A 23,240-nucleotide genomic window follows, 5' to 3' on the forward strand; every position below is an offset into this window, starting at 1 on the left:
GACTGTCTTTTTTGTTATACAGTTTCCCAGGATCCCTTGACCGACTCCCTCTCTGAAGGTGGAAACGTCTAACGAGGGTAATTCCATCTGCACCTCCATTTTCAACTGTGCAAGGCTGGCTGTTCATAAACAGCTATGATACAGGTAAGTGATCATTCAGTTTTAATACATGTATTGACTTTTTTTTCTTTTTTGTCATACAGTTTCCCAGGATCCCATGACCGACTCCCTCTCAAGGTGGAAACGACTGACAAGGGACATTCCATCTGCTTCACTCTTTACAACTATGACTGGCTGGCTGGCTTTCCATCCATCTTCAACTGTGTGAGGCTGACTGTTTGTAAACAGTTGTGATACAGTTAAGTGATCATTCAGTTTGTATACATGTATTGACTTTCTTTTTTGTCAACTATTAAGGTATATTTTGTCCATCTTCAACTGTGTGAGGCTGACTGGTCGTAAACAGCATTGATACAGGTAAGTGATCATTCAGTTTCTATACATGTATTGACTTTTTATTTTTTGTTATCCAGTTTCCCAGGATCCCTTGACCGACTCCCTCTCTGAAGGTGGAAATGCCTAACAAGGGTAATTCCATCTGCATCTCCATTTTCAAATGAGCAAGGCTGGCTGTTCGTAAACAGCTGTGATACAGGTAAGTGATCATTCAGTTTCTATACATGTATTGACTTTTTTTTCCTTTTTTGTCATACAGTTTGCCAGGATTCCATGACCGACTCCCTCTCTGAAGGTGGAAACGACTAACAACGTCTCTGCATCTCCTTTCTCTACTATGGCTGACTGGCTGGCTTTCCATCCATCTTCAACTGTGTGAGGCTGGCTGTTCGTAAACAGCTTTGATACAGGTAAGTGATTATTCAGTTTCTATACATGTATTGACTTTTTTTTTTTTTTTGTCATACAGTTTCCCAGGATCCAATGGCCGACTCCCTCTCTGAAGGTGTAAATGACTAACGAGGTTAATTCCATCTGCATCTCCTTTTTCAACTGTGCACGGCTGGCTGTTCGTAAACAGCTGTGATACAGGTAAGTGATCATTCAGTTTCAATACATGTATTGACTTTTTTTTCTTTTTTGTCATACAGTTTCCCAGGATCCAATGACCGACTCCCTCTCTGAAGGTGTAAATGACTAACAAAGGTCATTCCATCTGCATCTCCATTCTCAACTATGGCTGGCTGGCTGGCTTTCTGTTCATCTTCAACTGTGTGAGGCTGACTGTTCGTAAACAGCTGTGATACAGGTAAGTGATCATTCAGTTTCTATACATGTATTGTCTGTCTTTTTTGACAAATATTAAGCTATCTTTTGTCCATCTTCAACTGTGTGAGGCTGAGTGGTCGTAAACAGCTGTGAAACAGGTAAGTGATCATTCAGTTTCTATACATGTATTGACTGTCTTTTTTGTCATACAGTTTCGCAGGATTCCATGTCTGACTCCCTTTCTGAAGGTGGAAATGACTAACAAGGGTCATTCCATTTGCTTCACACATTACAACTATGACTGGCTCGCTGGCTTTCCATCCATCTTCAACTGTGTGAGGCTGGCTGTTCGTAAACAGCTGTGATACAGGTAAGTGATCATTCAGTTTCTATACATGTATTGACTGTCTTTTTTGTTATACAGTTTCCCAGGACCCCTTGACCAACTCCCTCTCTGAAGGTTGAAAAGTCTAACAAGGGTAATTCCATCTGCATCTCCATTTTCAACTGTGCAAGGCTGGCTGTTCGTAAACAGCTGTGATACAGGTAAGTGATCATTCAGTTTCTATACATGTATTGATTGTCTTTTTTGTTATACAGTTTCGCAGGATCCCTTGACTGACTCCCTCTCTGAATGTGGAAACGACTAACAAAGGTCATTCCATCCGCATCTCCATTCTCAGCTATGACTGGCTGGCTGGCTTTCTGTTCATCTTCATCTGTGCAAGGCTGACTGTTCATAAACAGCTGTGATACAGGTAAGTGATCATTCTGTTTCTATACATGTATTGACTTTCTTTTTTGTCGACTATTAAGCTATATTTTGTCCATCTTCAACTGTGTGAGGCTGGCTGTTCGTAAACAGCTGTGATACAGGTAAGTGATCATTCTGTTTCTATACATGTATTGACTTTCTTTTTTGTCGACTATTAAGCTATATTTTGTCCATCTTCAACTGTGTGAGGCTGGCTGTTCGTAAACAGCTGTGATACAGGTAAGTGATCATTCTGTTTCTATACATGTATTGACTTTCTTTTTTGTCGACTATTAAGCTATATTTTGTCCATCTTCAACTGTGTGAGGCTGGCTGTTCGTAAACAGCTGTGATACAGGTAAGTGATCATTCAGTTTCAATACATGTATTGACTTTATTTTTTGTCATACAGTTTCGCAGGATTCCATGTCTGACTCCCTTTCTGAAGGTGGAAACGACTGACAAGGGACATTCCATCTGCTTCACTCTTTACAACTATGACTGGCTGGCTGGCTTTCCATCCATCTTCAACTGTGCAAGGCTTACTGTTCGTAAACAGCTGTGATACAGGTAAGTGATCATTCAGTTTCTATACATGTATTGACTTTTTTTTCTTTTTTGTCATACAGTTTCCCAGGATCCAATGACCGACTCTCTCTCTGAAGGTGGAAACGACTAACAAAGGTCATTCCATCTGCATCTCCATTCTCAGCTATGGCTGGCTGGCTGGCTTTCTGTTCATTTTCAACTGTGCAAGGCTGAGTGGTCGTAAACAGCTGTGATACAGGTAAGTGATCATTCAGTTTCTATACATGTATTGACTGTCTTTTTTGTTATACAGTTTCCCAGGATCCCTTGACCGACTCCCTCTCTGAAGGTGGAAACGTCTAACGAGGGTAATTCCATCTGCACCTCCATTTTCAACTGTGCAAGGCTGGCTGTTCGTAAACAGCTATGATACAGGTAAGTGATCATTCAGTTTTAATACATGTATTGACTTTTTTTTCTTTTTTGTCATACAGTTTCCCAGGATCCCATGACCGACTCCCTCTCTCAAGGTGGAAACGACTGACAAGGGACATTCCATCTGCTTCACTCTTTACAACTATGACTGGCTGGCTGGCTTTCCATCCATCTTCAACTGTGTGAGGCTGACTGTTTGTAAACAGTTGTGATACAGTTAAGTGATCATTCAGTTTGTATACATGTATTGACTTTCTTTTTTGTCAACTATTAAGGTATATTTTGTCCATCTTCAACTGTGTGAGGCTGACTGGTCGTAAACAGCATTGATACAGGTAAGTGATCATTCAGTTTCTATACATGTATTGACTTTTTATTTTTTGTTATCCAGTTTCCCAGGATCCCTTGACCGACTCCCTCTCTGAAGGTGGAAATGCCTAACAAGGGTAATTCCATCTGCATCTCCATTTTCAAATGAGTAAGGCTGGCTGTTCGTAAACAGCTGTGATACAGGTAAGTGATCATTCAGTTTCTATACATGTATTGACTTTTTTTTCCTTTTTTATCATACAGTTTGCCAGGATTCCATGACCGACTCCCTCTCTGAAGGTGGAAACGACTAACAACGTCTCTGCATCTCCTTTCTCTACTATGGCTGACTGGCTGGCTTTCCATCCATCTTCAACTGTGTGAGGCTGGCTGTTCGTAAACAGCTTTGATACAGGTAAGTGATTATTCAGTTTCTATACATGTATTGACTTTTTTTTTTTTTTGTCATACAGTTTCCCAGGATCCAATGGCCGACTCCCTCTCTGAAGGTGTAAATGACTAACGAGGTTAATTCCATCTGCATCTCCTTTTTCAACTGTGCACGGCTGGCTGTTCGTAAACAGCTGTGATACAGGTAAGTGATCATTCAGTTTCAATACATGTATTGACTTTTTTTTCTTTTTTGTCATACAGTTTCCCAGGATCCAATGACCGACTCCCTCTCTGAAGGTGTAAATGACTAACAAAGGTCATTCCATCTGCATCTCCATTCTCAACTATGGCTGGCTGGCTGGCTTTCTGTTCATCTTCAACTGTGTGAGGCTGACTGTTCGTAAACAGCTGTGATACAGGTAAGTGATCATTCAGTTTCTATACATGTATTGTCTGTCTTTTTTGACAAATATTAAGCTATCTTTTGTCCATCTTCAACTGTGTGAGGCTGAGTGGTCGTAAACAGCTGTGAAACAGGTAAGTGATCATTCAGTTTCTATACATGTATTGACTGTCTTTTTTGTCATACAGTTTCGCAGGATTCCATGTCTGACTCCCTTTCTGAAGGTGGAAATGACTAACAAGGGTCATTCCATTTGCTTCACACATTACAACTATGACTGGCTCGCTGGCTTTCCATCCATCTTCAACTGTGTGAGGCTGGCTGTTCGTAAACAGCTGTGATACAGGTAAGTGATCATTCAGTTTCTGTACATGTATTGACTGTCTTTTTTGTTATACAGTTTCCCAGGACCCCTTGACCAACTCCCTCTCTGAAGGTTGAAAAGTCTAACAAGGGTAATTCCATCTGCATCTCCATTTTCAACTGTGCAAGGCTGGCTGTTCGTAAACAGCTGTGATACAGGTAAGTGATCATTCAGTTTCTATACATGTATTGACTTTCTTTTTTGTCGACTATTAAGCTATATTTTGTCCATCTTCAACTGTGTGAGGCTGGCTGTTCGTAAACAGCTGTGATACAGGTAAGTGATCATTCTGTTTCTATACATGTATTGACTTTCTTTTTTGTCGACTATTAAGCTATATTTTGTCCATCTTCAACTGTGTGAGGCTGGCTGTTCATAAACAGCTGTGATACAGGTAAGTGATCATTCAGTTTCAATACATGTATTGACTTTATTTTTTGTCATACAGTTTCGCAGGATTCCATGTCTGACTCCCTTTCTGAAGGTGGAAACGACTGACAAGGGACATTCCATCTGCTTCACTCTTTACAACTATGACTGGCTGGCTGGCTTTCCATCCATCTTCAACTGTGCAAGGCTTACTGTTCGTAAACAGCTGTGATACAGGTAAGTGATCATTCAGTTTCTATACATGTATTGACTTTTTTTTCTTTTTTGTCATACAGTTTCCCAGGATCCAATGACCGACTCTCTCTCTGAAGGTGGAAACGACTAACAAAGGTCATTCCATCTGCATCTCCATTCTCAGCTATGGCTGGCTGGCTGGCTTTCTGTTCATTTTCAACTGTGCAAGGCTGACTGTTCGTAAACAGCTGTGATACAGGTAAGTGATCATTCAGTTTCTATACATGTATTGACTGTCTTTTTTGTTATACAGTTTCCCAGGATCCCTTGACCGACTCCCTCTCTGAAGGTGGAAACGTCTAACGAGGGTAATTCCATCTGCACCTCCATTTTCAACTGTGCAAGGCTGGCTGTTCGTAAACAGCTATGATACAGGTAAGTGATCATTCAGTTTTAATACATGTATTGACTTTTTTTTCTTTTTTGTCATACAGTTTCCCAGGATCCCATGACCGACTCCCTCTCTCAAGGTGGAAACGACTGACAAGGGACATTCCATCTGCTTCACTCTTTACAACTATGACTGGCTGGCTGGCTTTCCATCCATCTTCAACTGTGTGAGGCTGACTGTTTGTAAACAGTTGTGATACAGTTAAGTGATCATTCAGTTTGTATACATGTATTGACTTTCTTTTTTGTCAACTATTAAGGTATATTTTGTCCATCTTCAACTGTGTGAGGCTGACTGGTCGTAAACAGCATTGATACAGGTAAGTGATCATTCAGTTTCTATACATGTATTGACTTTTTATTTTTTGTTATCCAGTTTCCCAGGATCCCTTGACCGACTCCCTCTCTGAAGGTGGAAATGCCTAACAAGGGTAATTCCATCTGCATCTCCATTTTCAAATGAGCAAGGCTGGCTGTTCGTAAACAGCTGTGATACAGGTAAGTGATCATTCAGTTTCTATACATGTATTGACTTTTTTTTCCTTTTTTGTCATACAGTTTGCCAGGATTCCATGACCGACTCCCTCTCTGAAGGTGGAAACGACTAACAACGTCTCTGCATCTCCTTTCTCTACTATGGCTGACTGGCTGGCTTTCCATCCATCTTCAACTGTGTGAGGCTGGCTGTTCGTAAACAGCTTTGATACAGGTAAGTGATTATTCAGTTTCTATACATGTATTGTCTGTCTTTTTTGTCATACAGTTTCCCAGGATCCAATGGCCGACTCCCTCTCTGAAGGTGTAAATGACTAACGAGGTTAATTCCATCTGCATATCCTTTTTCAACTGTGCACGGCTGGCTGTTCGTAAACAGCTGTGATACAGGTAAGTGATCATTCAGTTTCAATACATGTATTGTCTGTCTTTTTTGTTATACAGTTTCCCAGGATCCAATTGCCGACTCCCTCTCTGAAGGTGTAAATGACTAACAAAGGTCATTCCATCTGCATCTCCATTCTCAACTATGGCTGGCTGGCTGGCTTTCTGTTCATCTTCAACTGTGTGAGGCTGACTGTTCGTAAACAGCTGTGATACAGGTAAGTGATCATTCAGTTTCTATACATGTATTGTCTGTCTTTTTTGACAAATATTAAGCTATCTTTTGTCCATCTTCAACTGTGTGAGGCTGAGTGGTCGTAAACAGCTGTGAAACAGGTAAGTGATCATTCAGTTTCTATACATGTATTGACTGTCTTTTTTGTCATACAGTTTCGCAGGATTCCATGTCTGACTCCCTTTCTGAAGGTGGAAATGACTAACAAGGGTCATTCCATTTGCTTCACACATTACAACTATGACTGGCTCGCTGGCTTTCCATCCATCTTCAACTGTGTGAGGCTGGCTGTTCGTAAACAGCTGTGATACAGGTAAGTGATCATTCAGTTTCTATACATGTATTGACTGTCTTTTTTGTTATACAGTTTCCCAGGACCCCTTGACCAACTCCCTCTCTGAAGGTTGAAAAGTCTAACAAGGGTAATTCCATCTGCATCTCCATTTTCAACTGTGCAAGGCTGGCTGTTCGTAAACAGCTGTGATACAGGTAAGTGATCATTCAGTTTCTATACATGTATTGATTGTCTTTTTTGTTATACAGTTTCGCAGGATCCCTTAACCGACTCCCTCTCTGAAGGTGGAAACGACTAACAAAGGTCATTCCATCTGCATCTCCATTCTCAACTATGGCTGGCTGGCTGGCTTTCTGTTCATCTTCAACTGTGTGAGGCTGACTGTGCCTAAACAGCTATGATACAGGTAAGTGATCATTCAGTTTCTATAAATGTATTGACTTTTTATTTTTTGTCATACAGTTTCCCAGGATTCCATGACTGACTCCCTCTCTGAAGGTGGAAACAACTAACAAAGGTCATTCCATCTGAATCTCCATTCTCAACTATGGCTGGCTGGCTGGCTTTCTGTTCATCTTCAACTGTGTGAGGCTGACTTGTCGTAAACAGCTGTGATACAGGTAAGTGATCATTCAGTTTCAATACATGTATTGACTTTTTTTTTATTTTGTTATACAGTTTCCCAGGATCCCTTGACCGACTCCCTCTCTGAAGGTGGAAACGCCTAACGAGGGTAATTCCATTTGCATCTCCATTTTCAACTGTGCAAGGCTGGCTATTCGTAAACAGCTGTGATACAGGTAAGTGATCATTCAGTTTCAATACATGTATTGACTTTTTTTTCTTTTTTGTCATACAGTTTCCCAGGATCCCATGACCGACTCCCTCTCTGAAGGTGAAAACGACTAACAAAGGTCATTCCATCTGCATCTCCATTCTCAACTATGGCTGGCTCGCTGGCTGGCTGGCTGGCTGGCTTTCTGTTCATTTTCAACTGTGCAAGGCTGGCTATTCGTAAACAGCTGTGATACAGGTAAGTGATCATTCAGTTTCAATACATGTATTGACTTTTTTTTCTTTTTTGTCATACAGTTTCCCAGGATCCCATGACTGACTCCCTCTCTGAAGGTGGAAACGACTGACAAGGGACATTCCATCTGCTTCACTCTTTACAACTATTACTGGCTGGCTGGCTTTCCATCCATCTTCAACTGTGTGAGGCTGACTGTTCGTAAACAGTTGTGATACAGGTAAGTGATCATTCAGTTTGTATACATGTATTGACTTTCTTTTTTGTCAACTATTCAGGTATATTTTGTCCATCTTCAACTGTGTGAGGCTGACTGGTCGTAAACAGCATTGATACAGGTAAGTGATCATTCAGTTTCTATACATGTATTGACTGTCTTTTTTGTTATACAGTTTCCCAGGACCCCTTGACCAACTCCCTCTCTGAAGGTGGAAACGACTAACAAAGGTCATTCCATCTGCATCTCCATTCTCAACTAAGGCTGGCTGGCTGGCTGGCTTTCTGTTCATCTTCAACTGTGTGAGGCTGACTGGTCGTACACAGCTGTGATACAGGTAAGTGATCATTCAGTTTCTATACATGTATCATCTTTTTATTTTTTGTCATACAGTTTCGCAGGATTCCATGACCGACTCCCTCTCTGAAGGTGGAAACGACTAACAACGTCTCTGCATCTCCTTTCTCTACTATGGCTGGCTGGCTGGCTTTCCGCCCATCTTCAACTCTGCAAGGCTGGCTGTTCGTAAACAGCTTTGATACAGGTAAGTGATCATTCAGTTTCTATACATGTATTGACTGTCTTTTTTGTTATAGAGTTTCCCAGGATCCCTTGACCGACTCCCTCTCTGAAGGTGAGAACGCCTAACAAGGGTAATTCCTTCTGCATCTCCATTGTCAACTATGACTGGCTTTCTGTCCATCTTCAACTGTGTTAGGCTGACTGTGCCTAAACAGCTATGATACAGGTAAGTGATCATTCAGTTTCTATAAATGTATTGACTTTTTATTTTTTGTCATACAGTTTCCCAGGATTCCATGACTGACTCCCTCTCTGAAGGTGGAAACAACTAACAAAGGTCATTCCATCTGAATCTCCATTTTCAACTATGGCTGGTTGGCTGGCTTTACGTGCATCTTCAACTGTGCAAGGTTGACTGTTCGTAAACAGCTGTGATACAGGTAAGTGATCATTCAGTTTCTATACATGTATTGACTTTCTTTTTTGTCAACTATTAAGCTGTATTTTGTCCATCTTCAACTGTGTGAGGCTGACAGGTCGTAAACAGCTGTGATACAGGTAAGTGATCATTCAGTTTCAATACATGTATTGACTGTCTTTTTTGCCATACAGTTTCCCAGGATCCCCTGACCGACTCCCTCTCTGAAGGTGGAAATGCATATAGAGGGTAATTCCATCTGCATCTCCATTTTCAACTGTGCAAGGCTGGCTGTTCGTAAACAGCTGTGATACAGGTAAGTGATCATTCAGTTTCAATACATGTATTGACTTTTTATTTTTTGTCATACAGTTTCGCAGGATTCCATGTCTGACTCCCTTTCTGAAGGTGGAAATGACTAACAAGGGTCATTCCATTTGCTTCACTCTTTACAACTATGACTGGCTCGCTGGCTTTCCATCCATCTTCAACTGTGTGAGGCTGGCTGTTCGTAAACAGCTGTGATACAGGTAAGTGATCATTCAGTTTCTATACATATATTGACTTTTTATTTTTTGTCATACAGTTTCACACGATTCCATTTCTGACTCCCTTTCTGAAGGTGGAAACGACTGACAAGGGACATTCCATCTGCTTCACTCTTTACAACCATGACTGGCTGGCTGGCTTTCCATCCATCTTCAACTGTGCGAGGCTTACTGTTCGTAAAAAGCTGTGACACAGGTAAGTGATCATTCTTTCTATACATAGATACATACTAGTTTCTATACATGTATTGACTTTTTTTTCTTTTTTGTCATACAGTTTCCCAGGATCCCTTGACCGACTCCCTCTCTGAAGGTGGAAACGCCTAACGAGGGTAATACCATTTGCATCTCCATTTTCAACTGTGCAAGGCTGGCTATTTGTAAACAGCTGTGATACAGGTAAGTGATCATTCAGTTTCAATACATGTATTGACTTTTTTTTTCTTTTTTGTCATACAATTTCGCAGGATTCCATGACTGACTCCCTCTCTGAAGGTGGAAACGACTAACAAAGGTCATTCCATCTGCATCTCCATTCTCAGCTATGGCTGGCTGGCTGGCTTTCTGTTCATTTTCAACTGTGCAAGGCTGACTGTTCGTAAACAGCTGTGATACAGGTAAGTGATCATTCAGTTTCTATACATGTATTGACTTTTTATTTTTTGTTATACAGTTTCCCAGGATTCCATGACCGACTCCTTCTCTGAAGGTGGAAACGACTGACAAGGGACATTCCATCTGCTTCACTCTTTACAACTATGACTGGCTGTCTGGCTTTCCATCCATCTTCAACTGTGTGAGGCTGACTGTTCGTAAACAACTGTGATACAGGTAAGTGATCATTCAGTTTCTATACATGTATTGACTTTTTATTTTTTGTTATACAGTTTCCCAGAATCCCTTCACCGACTCCCTCTCTGAAGGTGGAAATGCCTAACAAGGGTAATTCCATCTGCATCTTCATTTTCAACTGTGCAAGGCTGGCTGTTAGTAAACAGCTGTGATACAGGTAAGTGATCATTCAGTTTCAATACATGTATTGACTTTTTTTCTTTTTTGTCATACAATTTCCCAGGATCCCTTGACCGACTCCCTCTCTGAAGGTGGAAATGCCTAACAAGGGTAATTCCATCTGCATCTCCATTTTCAACTGTGCAAGGCTGGCTGTTAGTAAACAGCTGTGATACAGGTAAGTGATCATTCAGTTTCTATACATGTATTGACTTTCTTTTTTGTCAACTATTAATGTATATTTTGTCCATCTTCAACTGTGTGAGGCTGACAGGTCGTAAACAGCTGTGATACAGGTAAGTGATCATTCAGTTTCAATACATGTATTGACTGTCTTTTTTGCCATACAGTTTCCCAGGATCCCCTGACCGACTCCCTCTCTGAAGGTGGAAATGCATATAGAGGGTAATTCCATCTGCATCTCCATTTTCAACTGTGCAAGGCTGGCTGTTCGTAAACAGCTGTGATACAGGTAAGTGATCATTCAGTTTCAATACATGTATTGACTTTTTATTTTTTGTCATACAGTTTCGCAGGATTCCATGTCTGACTCCCTTTCTGAAGGTGGAAATGACTAACAAGGGTCATTCCATTTGCTTCACTCTTTACAACTATGACTGGCTCGCTGGCTTTCCATCCATCTTCAACTGTGTGAGGCTGGCTGTTCGTAAACAGCTGTGATACAGGTAAGTGATCATTCAGTTTCTATACATATATTGACTTTTTATTTTTTGTCATACAGTTTCACACGATTCCATTTCTGACTCCCTTTCTGAAGGTGGAAACGACTGACAAGGGACATTCCATCTGCTTCACTCTTTACAACCATGACTGGCTGGCTGGCTTTCCATCCATCTTCAACTGTGCGAGGCTTACTGTTCGTAAAAAGCTGTGACACAGGTAAGTGATCATTCTTTCTATACATAGATACATACTAGTTTCTATACATGTATTGACTTTTTTTTCTTTTTTGTCATACAGTTTCCCAGGATCCCTTGACCGACTCCCTCTCTGAAGGTGGAAACGCCTAACGAGGGTAATACCATTTGCATCTCCATTTTCAACTGTGCAAGGCTGGCTATTTGTAAACAGCTGTGATACAGGTAAGTGATCATTCAGTTTCAATACATGTATTGACTTTTTTTTTCTTTTTTGTCATACAATTTCGCAGGATTCCATGACTGACTCCCTCTCTGAAGGTGGAAACGACTAACAAAGGTCATTCCATCTGCATCTCCATTCTCAACTATGGCTGGCTGGCTGGCTTTCTGTTCATCTTCAACTGTGTGTGGCTGACTGTTCGTAAACAGCTGTGATACAGGTAAGTGGTCATTCAGTTTCTATACATGTATTGACTTTTTCTTTTTTGTCATACAGTTTCCCAGGATCCCATGACCGACTCCCTCTCTGAAGGTGGAAACGACTGACAAGGGACATTCCATCTGCTTCACTATTTACAACTATGACTGGCTGGCTGGCTTTCTGTTCATCTTCAACTGTGCAAAGCTAACTGTTCGTAAACAGCTGTGAAACAGGTAAGTGATCATTCGATTTCTATACATGTATTGAGTTTTTATTTTTTGTCATACAGTTTCGCAGGATTCCATGTCTGACTCCCTTTCTGAAGGTGGAAATGACTAACAAGGGTCATTCCATTTGCTTCACACATTACAACAATGACTGGCTCGCTGGATTTCCATCCATCTTCAACTGTGTGAGGCTGGCTGTTCGTAAACAGCTGTGATACTGGTAAGTGATCATTCAGTTTCTATACATGTATTGACTTTCTTTTTTGTCTACTATTAAGGTATATTTTGTCCATCTTCAACTGTGTGAGGCTGACTGGTCGTAAACAGCTGTGATACAGGTAAGTGATCATTCAGTTTCTATACATGTATGACTGTCTCTTTTGTTATACAGTTTCCCAGGATCCCTAGACCGACTCCCTCTCTGAAGGTGGAAACGACTAACAAAGGTCATTCCATCTGCATCTCCATTCTCAACTATGGCTGGCTGGCTGGCTTTCTGTTCATCTTCAACTGTGTGTGGCTGACTGTTCGTAAACAGCTGTGATACAGGTAAGTGGTCATTCAGTTTCTATACATGTATTGACTTTTTTTTTTTTTTATTTTGTTATACAGTTTCCAAGGATCCCTTGACCGACTCCCTCTCTGAAGGTGGAAACGCCTAACGAGGGTAATACCATTTGCATCTCCATTTTCAACTGTGCAAGACTGGCTGTTCGTAAACAGCTATGATACAGGTAAGTGATCATTCAGTTTCTATATATGTATTGACTTTTTTTTCTTTTTTGTCATACAATTTCCCAGGATCCCTTGACCGACTCCCTCTCTGAAGGTGGAAATGCCTAACGAGGGTAATTCCATCTGCACCTCCATTTTCAACTGTGCAAGGCTGGCTGTTCGTAAACAGCTATGATACAGGTAAGTGATCATTCAGTTTCAATACATGTATTGACTTTTTTTCTTTTTTGTCATACAATTTCCCAGGATCCCTTGACCGACTCCCTCTCTGAAGGTGGAAATGCCTAACAAGGGTAATTCCATCTGCATCTCCATTTTCAACTGTGCAAGGCTGGCTGTTAGTAAACAGCTGTGATACAGGTAAGTGATCATTCAGTTTCTATACATGTATTGACTTTCTTTTTTGTCAACTATTAATGTATATTTTGTCCATCTTCAACTGTGTGAGGTTGCCTGGTTGTAAACAGCTGTGATACAGGTAAGTGATCATTCAGTTTCTATACATGAATTGACTGCTTTTCTTTTTTGTCATACACTTTCCCAGGATCCCATGAGCGACTCCCTCTCTGAAGGTGGAAACGACTGACAAGGGACATTCCATCTGCTTCACTCTTTACAACTATGAGTGGCTCGCTGGCTTTCCATCCATCTTCAACTGTGTGAGGCTGGCTGTTCATAAACAGCTGTGATACAGGTAAGCGATCATTCAGTTTCTATACATGTATTGTCTTTTTTTTCTTTTTTGTCATACAGTTTTCCAGGATCCCATGACCGACTCCCTCTCTGAAGGTGGAAACGACTGACAAGGGAAATTCCATCTGCTTCACTATTTACAAGTATGACTGGCTGGCTGGCTTTCTGTTCATCTTCAACTGTGCAAAGCTAACTGTTCGTAAACAGCTGTGAAACAGGTAAGTGATCATTCGATTTCTATACATGTATTGACTTTTTATTTTTTGTCATACAGTTTCGCAGGATTCCATGTCTGACTCCCTTTCTGAAGGTGGAAATGACTAACAAGGGTCATTCCATTTGCTTCACACATTACAACAATGACTGGCTCGCTGGATTTCCATCCATCTTCAACTGTGTGAGGCTGACTGGTCGTAAACAGCTGTGATACAGGTAAGTGGTCATTCAGTTTCTATACATGTATTGACTGTCTCTTTTGTTATACAGTTTCCCAGGATCCCTTGACCGACTCCCTCTCTGAAGGTGGAAACGACTAACAAAGGTCATTCCATCTGCATCTCCATTCTCAACTATGGCTGGCTGGCTGGCTTTCTGTTCATCTTCAACTGTGTGTGGCTGACTGTTCGTAAACAGCTGTGATACAGGTAAGTGGTCATTCAGTTTCTATACATGTATTGACTTTTTCTTTTTTGTTATACAGTTTCCCAGGATCCCTTGACTGACTCCCTCTGTGAAGGTGGAAACGTCTAACGAGGGTAATTCCATCTGCATCTCCATTTTCAACTGTGGCTGGCTGGCTGGCTTCCTGTTCATTTTCAACTGTGCAAGGCTGACTGTTCGTAAACAGCTGTGACACAGGTAAGTGATCATTCAGTTTCTATACATGTATTGTCTTTTTTTTCTTTTTTGTCATACAGTTTCCCAGGATCCCATGACCGACTCCCTCTCTGAAGGTGGAAACGACTGACAAGGGACATTCCATCTGCTTCACTATTTACAACTATGACTGGCTGGCTGGCTTTCTGTTCATCTTCAACTGTGCAAAGCTAACTGTTCGTAAACAGCTGTGAAACAGGTAAGTGATCATTCGATTTCTATACATGTATTGAGTTTTTATTTTTTGTCATACAGTTTCGCAGGATTCCATGTCTGACTCCCTTTCTGAAGGTGGAAATGACTAACAAGGGTCATTCCATTTGCTTCACACATTACAACAATGACTGGCTCGCTGGATTTCCATCCATCTTCAACTGTGTGAGGCTGGCTGTTCGTAAACAGCTGTGATACTGGTAAGTGATCATTCTGTTTCTATACATGTATTGACTTTCTTTTTTGTCTACTATTAAGGTATATTTTGTCCATCTTCAACTGTGTGAGGCTGACTGGTCTTAAACAGCTGTGATACAGGTAAGTGATCATTCAGTTTCTATACATGTATTGACTGTCTCTTTTGTTATACAGTTTCCCAGGATCCCTTGACCGACTCCCTCTCTGAAGGTGGAAACGACTAACAAAGGTCATTCCATCTGCATCTCCATTCTCAACTATGGCTGGCTGGCTGGCTTTCTGTTCATCTTCAACTGTGTGTGGCTGACTGTTCGTAAACAGCTGTGATACAGGTAAGTGGTCATTCAGTTTCTATACATGTATTGACTTTTTTTCTTTTTTGTTATACAGTTTCCCAGGATCCCATGACCCTCCCTCTCTGAAGGTGGAAACGACTGACAAGGGATATTCCATCTGCTTTACTTTTTACAACTGAGTGGCTCGCTGGCTTTCCATCCATCTTCAACTGTGTGAGGCTGGCTGTTCATAAGTAAGTGATCATTCAGTTTCTATATATGTATTGACTTTTTTTTTTTTTTATTTTGTTATACAGTTTCCAAGGATCCCTTGACCGACTCCCTCTCTGAAGGTGGAAACGCCTAACGAGGGTAATACCATTTGCATCTCCATTTTCAACTGTGCAAGGCTGGCTGTTCGTAAACAGCTATGATACAGGTAAGTGATCATTCAGTTTCTATATATGTATTGACTTTTTTTCTTTTTTGTCATACAATTTCCCAGGATCCCTTGACCGACTCCCTCTCTGAAGGTGGAAATGCCTAACGAGGGTAATTCCATCTGCACCTCCATTTTCAACTGTGCAAGGCTGGCTGTTCGTAAACAGCTATGATACAGGTAAGTGATCATTCAGTTTCAATACATGTATTGACTTTTTTTTCTTTTTTGTCATACAGTTTCCCAGGATCCAATGACCGACTCCCTCTCTGAAGGTGTAAATGACTAACAAAGGTCATTCCATCTGCATCTCCATTCTCAACTGTGGCTGGCTGGCTGGCTTTCTGTTCATCTTCAACTGTGTGAGGCTGACTGTTCGTAAACAGCTGTGATACAGGTAAGTGATCATTCAGTTTCTATACATGTATTGTCTGTCTTTTTTGTCAAATATTAAGCTATCTTTTGTATATCTTCAACTGTGTGAGGCTGACTGTTCGTAAACAGCTGTGATACAGTTAAGTGATCATTCAGTTTCTATACATGTATTGACTGTCTTTTTTGTCATACAGTTTCCCAGGATCCCATGATCCTCCCCCTCTGAAGGTGGAAACGACTAACAAGGGTCATTCAATCTTCTTCACTCTTTACAACAATGACTGGCTGGCTGGCTTTCCATCCATCTTCAACTGTTCAAGACTGACTGTTCGTAAACAGCTTTGAAACAGGTAAGTGATCATTCAGTTTCAATACATGTATTAACTTTTTATTTTTTGTCATACTGTTTTCCTGGATCCCATGACCTGCTCTCTCTGTGAAGGTGGAAACGACTTACATAGGTCAGTCCATCTGCTTTTACTTCACAACTATGGCTGTTTGGCTGGCTTTCCGTCCATCTTCAACTGTGCAAGACTGACTGTTCGTAAACAGCTGTGATACCGGTAAGTGATCATTCAGTTTCTATACATGTATTGACTTTTTATTTTTTGTCATATAGTTTCCCAGGATCCCATGACCAAGTCCCTCTCTGAAGGTGGAAACGACTAACAACGGTCATTCCATCTGCGTTTCCGTTCTCTACTATGGCTGGCTGGCTGGATTTCCGTCCATCTTCAACTTTGCAAGGCTGGCTGTTCTTAAACAGCTTTGATACAGGTAAGTGATCATTCTGTTTCTATACATGTATTGACTTTTCTTCTTTTTTGTCATACAGTTTCCCAGGATCCCATACCTCTTTGAAAGACAATGTCAAAATACAAGAAGTCAGGCAAAGGCTGTGCTTACATCCACTCCATGGGATAGCAGTAGACGTAGTGTTGTAAGTCAACCTACAGATTTGCCAATATGAAGCATCATTTTCATGCACATGAATTCTCTAAAATTGAGTTCCCGCTTTTTGGAGGAAAAAGTGATGAGAAAGATCCCATTGGTTACCTGGAATGATGTGAAAAGTTCCTAGCTGTCCATCCGCTTACCAATGCTGAGAAACTTGCAACCCTGATGTCTGTGTTAGCTGGGGCAGCTAAAGATTGGATGTTGGCAGAAAGAGGATGTCACGACATGGACGCAATTCAAAACAATGTTTTTGTATGCCTTTCTATGAAGCTAAAAGGAGGATCCGTGAGAGAAAAGAGGGTGTGCAGGAGAGTATCGGAGACTTTGCTTTTCAATATTGTGCCCGTTGTCTCAGGTGGAGAATGGATGAGAAAGGATGCCCGAGAAGGAAATAATGCAAGGCATACTGAGGAACCAGACTAGCTAGCCTTTTATGAGGAACTGTAAAAGCAGTGGAATTGGGACTCTTATTGATGAGGACCTGTCTCAAGCCAGAACATTTAGCCACAGGCTAACAGGCTAACCAAGAATGGGGTAAGAAAAAAAAACACCTTCAAATAAAACACAAGACCAGTATGCTGCAGTGGAACCTAAGTCCCTGAAGTTATCTCTCACCATAGGCTCACACCACTGCCAGGCCATAATTGATACTGGGAGCGCACTCTCTCATCAAAGAGTCCTCTTGGCAAATCTTGAAACAGCCAACATAAATCTGGCAACCCAGCAGAGGCCGTACATTCATGATTGCTGATGGACGAGTCCACAAAGCACTTGGAAGAACCAACTGGCAGTGTTCTTTTTTGCAAGGAAAACCACTCCACCTGTCCTTGAATATCATGTCTGACGCAGACCTAGTCTTTCCATTGATAATTGGTCTGAATTTTCTGTCAGCGTGAAATCAGTATCAACTTTAACAAATCATTCATTCAGTTTCTATACATGAATTGACTTTTTTTTGTGTGTCCCCATGACTGCCTCCCTCCCCAAAGCTGGATGCTGACAACAAGGGTGAGGTGCCTCGGCTCCTTTTGCCTCCCTTTTGCTCCCTTACAATCCCTGCAGCAGGATTACAAGGTAAATACATGTAACCTGTTTACAATAATGCATTTAACATATCTTTCATACTAGATACTAAATTTTACTGATGATGTGCTACCTTTGCCACATCAGTCTGCCTATCCATCTGCAACTGTGTGAGGGTGACTATTCATATGCTTCTGTGTAAAAGGAAGGTGATCATTCAGTTTCTTTGCATGTATTGACTTTATTTTTTGTCATACAGCAGTACATGCTGAAAAATGGGCTCGAGTCCTCATCAGGCTGAGATGACGCACTCTCCAGCCCCCTCTCCCCAGCATACTATTGGCCAATGTACAGTCCCTGGACAACAAACTGAGTGAACTTTTACAGATATAATTTCAACCGGAGATAAGCGACTGCTGTATCTGCCTCATAGAGACCAGTATGTCAGCCGAAATTTCAGACCGAGCCGGCGGGGTTCTCCCTGCACCGGGCTGATGGAACAAAGGACCTCTTAGGGAAAAACAAAGATGATGGTGTATGTTTTTTGATCAATAATGGACCTGGAATATTTCATCATCTCGTGCAGGCCGGTGTGGTTGCTGGGACAGACCTCGGGGGTCATTGTTGCCACTGTGTACATACCCCCGCAGGCTGACATGGACCTGGCGCTCGGGAAACTGTACGAGGCGATCAACCAGCAGGAAATCGTGTGCCTGGACCTGGGGACTAATAAAGCAAACCTGAGGCAGAAGCTCAAACAGGAGCTGCCCACCATCAGGGTGGTTCATTGCTGGTCCGACCAATCAGACTTTGACGGGTAACTGCTTTTATGCTCATTTTGAGGCAAACCACCATTTTGAGGCGAAAGCACCATCCACTGCTGAGTCCCACCCACCCTCTATCTCCAAAGCTGATGTGCACAGATCCTTTAAGTGTGTCAAGTAAATCTTCTGGCCCAAATGGCGTACCCAGCAGATCTCTTAAAGCATGTGCCAGTAAGCTGGCTGGAGTCTTTGCTGACATTTTTAACACCTCTCAGATGTGCCAGCATGCTTCAAACTGACCACCATTGTCCCTGTTCCAAAGACAGGCAGCATTACCTGCTTAAATGACTGCCGCCCGGTTGCTCTAACCCCTATCATAAGCAAGTGCTTTGAGATGCTGGTTAGAGACTTCATCTGCTCCTCATTACCTGGTACCTTGGACCCACTGCAACTTTCATACGGGCGGAACAGATCCACTAATGATGCCCTGACTCTGCAAATTACCCCACTTGGACAAGATCACCACCTATGTGAAACTGCTGTTTGTGGACTACAGTTCAGCATTCATCACCATCATTCCACCAAGGTTTAACACAGAGCTTCAGGATCTGGGTCTGAACAGTTCTCTGTGCAGCTGGATCCTGAACTTCTTGACAGGATGACAGCAAATGGTAAGGGTGGGCAGCAACATTTCTTCCTCACTGACCCTCAACACTGGAATCCCCCCCAGGGATGTGTGCTCAGCCCACTCCTGTACCCCCTCTACACCTATGACTGCACAGCTGGACACAGCTCCAATGTCATGATTAAATTTGCTGATAACAGGACAATTGTGGGCCTGATTTACAATGATAATGAGAGCCTACAGAGAGGAGGTTAGCTTCCTATCACAATGGTGCCAGCAAAACAACCTTTCTCTTAACGTCAGCAAGACCAATGAGCTTATAGTAGACTTCAGGAAACAGGAGAGAGCGCACACCCCTATCTCCATTAATGGGACCACTGTCGAAGGGTCAGCAGCTTCGAGTTTCTTAGTATTCACATTACTGAGGAACTTACATGGGGAGAACACACCACACTGGTTGCAAAGAAAGCACATCAGCACCTCTTCTACCTCAGATGGCTGAGGAGGTTCGGTATGAACTCCTGCATACTGGGGACATTCCACCTGCACTGTGGAGAGCATTCTGATGTATCACCACCTGGTACGGGAACTACACGGCTCAAGAGCGGAAAGCTCTGCATTTGGGTTCAGCTGCCAAACCTTCTGGTGAAGAAGGATTATCAAGGACTCCACCCACCAAGCCATTACATGTTCTCATAGTCAGTTCAGAGACAGCTTCTATCCTCAAGCAATTAGGCTGCTTAATAAACAATAGCTTCTGGACTATGGACTTCATCTGTACCATTACACCTCCTCCCCATACAAACACACTCTGCCCTTACTATTGGACCCCTATGCAGTCCCACAGCACCTACACTACACCGGAATTCACACCCATTTAGTACCTTTTGTAAATAATGTAAACATTTAGATTATATCAGCCTGTACTATTAACTGTGTTTACCAGTGCAATATTGTTAATTGAGTATATGTGTGTGTATATGTATACTCTAAGTGAATGTGTAAATATTCAGTATTTCTATTTGTAAATGTGTTGTTTTTTTTGTTCTACTGTGAGGAACAAAGTTTTTCACTCACTTTTACATCTGTGTAATGTGACAATAAAAGTGATTTGATTTGAGTTGGCTGCATCTCCATCTGGCTTTCCATCCATCTGAAGCTCTGTCTGTCCATCAGCAACTGTAAGGCTGACTATTCGTATGCAACTGTGTAACAGGTAGGTTTCTATACATTATTGATTATCATTTTTGTCTGACAGATTCTCATGACTCAATTGCTCCCTGAAAATGGATTTGGTAAACAAGGGTCTATCCATCTGCAACTGTGTGTGGTTGCTTGCATCTTCTTCTGCAACTCTGTGAGGCTGACTTTGTGGGCATGCATGTACAAATTCTCTTCACATCATTTCAAGTGACAAAGTATTGATGGTTGTTCAAGTCTGTATCCTTGAGCTCTTTTTCAGAATCTGCATCATTCCCATTGTGCTCATTGTTAGTGCATTGAACAATGACTTGATAGCCTTGATATGTACCTGTAGTTTCCATTAAAGGTAATCTCTGCATGAATACAATATAAAATATCCATTGTCTTTGTCCCTTTGACATGCTAAATTTGTGTTTCTGAAGGCTGCCATTCTCTTGAGTGTAGCTTGTATAAATGTCCCATGATCATTATCTTTCTTATCCTCCTGAGACCCAGAGTTTTGCTTGGTTTGTTTGGGATTACCTAACAAGTATAAAAACTAAATTTGGTCTTTGTACCGAAAGTTGCAGGAAGAAACAATTTGCTAACAAAGTACAAAACTGTCTATTTCGAACTTTAAGCATGAGGATACAAAAACAAAAGTACAAACAATGTAAACTTTATTTTAAGCCCTAAACATGGCTATACTATAGTGCAAATGTAATTGCAATATTGAGTAAGTAGCTGACAGATAAATTGTTTCAGAGTAAAAAAGAATACAATACATGCCCCTGAAATGCAGCAAAGTAGAGGTATAAAGTACGATAAAGTCAAATGAAAGCACAAGTAAATATAAAAAATATATGTTCTGTAGTACAGTACATCACTAAATGTACCAAAACCAACACCATTCAAACTTCATCACATATGAAACTAAGAATGCACAAAAACACTTATCTACAATTACATTGAGTGATTGTTCTGCATTTAACATTGAAACTCTTCCTGTAATTATAAAATAAAAACACAACCTGTGACCTAATTTAGTCCTTCATTACAGATAGTACTTCATTACAGATGTTGTAGCATCTTATTATAGCTAAAACCTGTCATCAGTGCATGCCAAATGAAGATAGAGATGTTATTGTACATAAATTTACTAGTTCACACATTAAATGCGATGAGAATCATGGTGCAGATAAGCAGACATGTAATGTCGCCATATGAGGATGCAGGGTCTCAAGAGGTTAAGGATAATTGTGATATTTATTATTGTTTCCTTTTTCTTTTTTTCAATGATACAATGATGCACTTTGCATTGCATGGGACAACAAAGGACTCTTATGCGTAGACTTTTGCGTAAATAAAGACATGAACTGATGGTCAATACAAAGATTAGCATAACATGCATACATAACATACAGTTCTGTATTCTAGGGAAATTTACAGGCAGAATTATTCAAAATGGTGACAACATAATTCATGTCTATGAAACCTTATCTTACAATCCTTAACATTCCATACATACAATAAGTCAGTAGATTTGAGTAGGTTCTGTGATATGATGTATTAATACTGTGGTCACAAGTTATGTTCATCTTGTAGTAATGAGACCCCCAAGTTCTTATTAAAACAACTATAACGAAAGCTGTAAAGTTTCCAATAGAACTTTACAACAGGCCACTCTGAATGAATTGTTTAAAAAAAAAAAAAAGTGGAAATGTTCAACAAAGAATTTTATCTTGAGTAATTTACAAATTCAAATGAAGAAATGAGAGCGGTCAGTGACACTACATTGCGGGTACGTTCTCTCTGCACAGCTACGGAATCTTCAATTTGATTAGAATGTTACCCATTGTCTAACTTACATTGTTGACATCAAAACCTATAGCCACAGTAAGAGCAGTCAGAATTGTTTGAAAACTGATTCTGCCTGGTTAAAGTGGAGTTAAGTGTGCTTTATTTTTTGGGAATAATAACCTTCTTTACAGATGAGACTAGGTATCTCTGATCTGACCATTGCTAACAATAAGAAGACTGACAACATTTTTTCATTACATTGTATAATCTGTTTTAAATAAAAATTAATTGCTGGATCTACAAAACATATGATTTTCCCACCTCAAGTATGTGTGCTTAAGTGGCTTACTTTAATCTTTACAATAAAGTGCATCAAATGTTTGTATTTGTCATTATCACAGAAAATGTTTGGCTAGCCACTTTTTCTATTACATGTTTGTGATAGAAATTATAGAATGTGAAGTACCTTCAGTATGGTTCAGGTAAAAAATTCTTCACTCACATCTCTATTACAAACATGGTTCTTCATAGAACTAAAAGTATCTATTTCAAAATATTCTGTGTCAATGCCAAAAAACATTTGCACAAATGTCAGAAAACATTCTGATTATGTTTATTCTCATATAGAAATGTAGAAAACAAGGAAGAAACATGGAATATGAGTGTCCTTATGGTTTACTATGGTCACAGCGCTAACGTCACTTTACTTATTCTGTTATTATTAAACACCCTTTTCTTGAGTCAACATTATAATGATGAAATATCTATCTAACAGTGATTTCCTGAAAAATATGCTAGTGAACTAGCTTACTGGTGTAGCTAAGAGATCAGACTTAGAAATGAACCACTGATCTAATTATACTATACTATTATATCTGGGTTAATGTAATTGGGGTGCATAATGTCCTTGTAAAAAAAGATGACATAATATTCCTGGAACAACATACGTTTAAATCTGCTAGGTGCTATCTCAGTTT

Source organism: Salminus brasiliensis, chromosome 10 (genome assembly GCF_030463535.1).
Source record: "Salminus brasiliensis chromosome 10, fSalBra1.hap2, whole genome shotgun sequence".
In the NCBI taxonomy this organism is placed as follows: domain Eukaryota; kingdom Metazoa; phylum Chordata; class Actinopteri; order Characiformes; family Bryconidae; genus Salminus; species Salminus brasiliensis.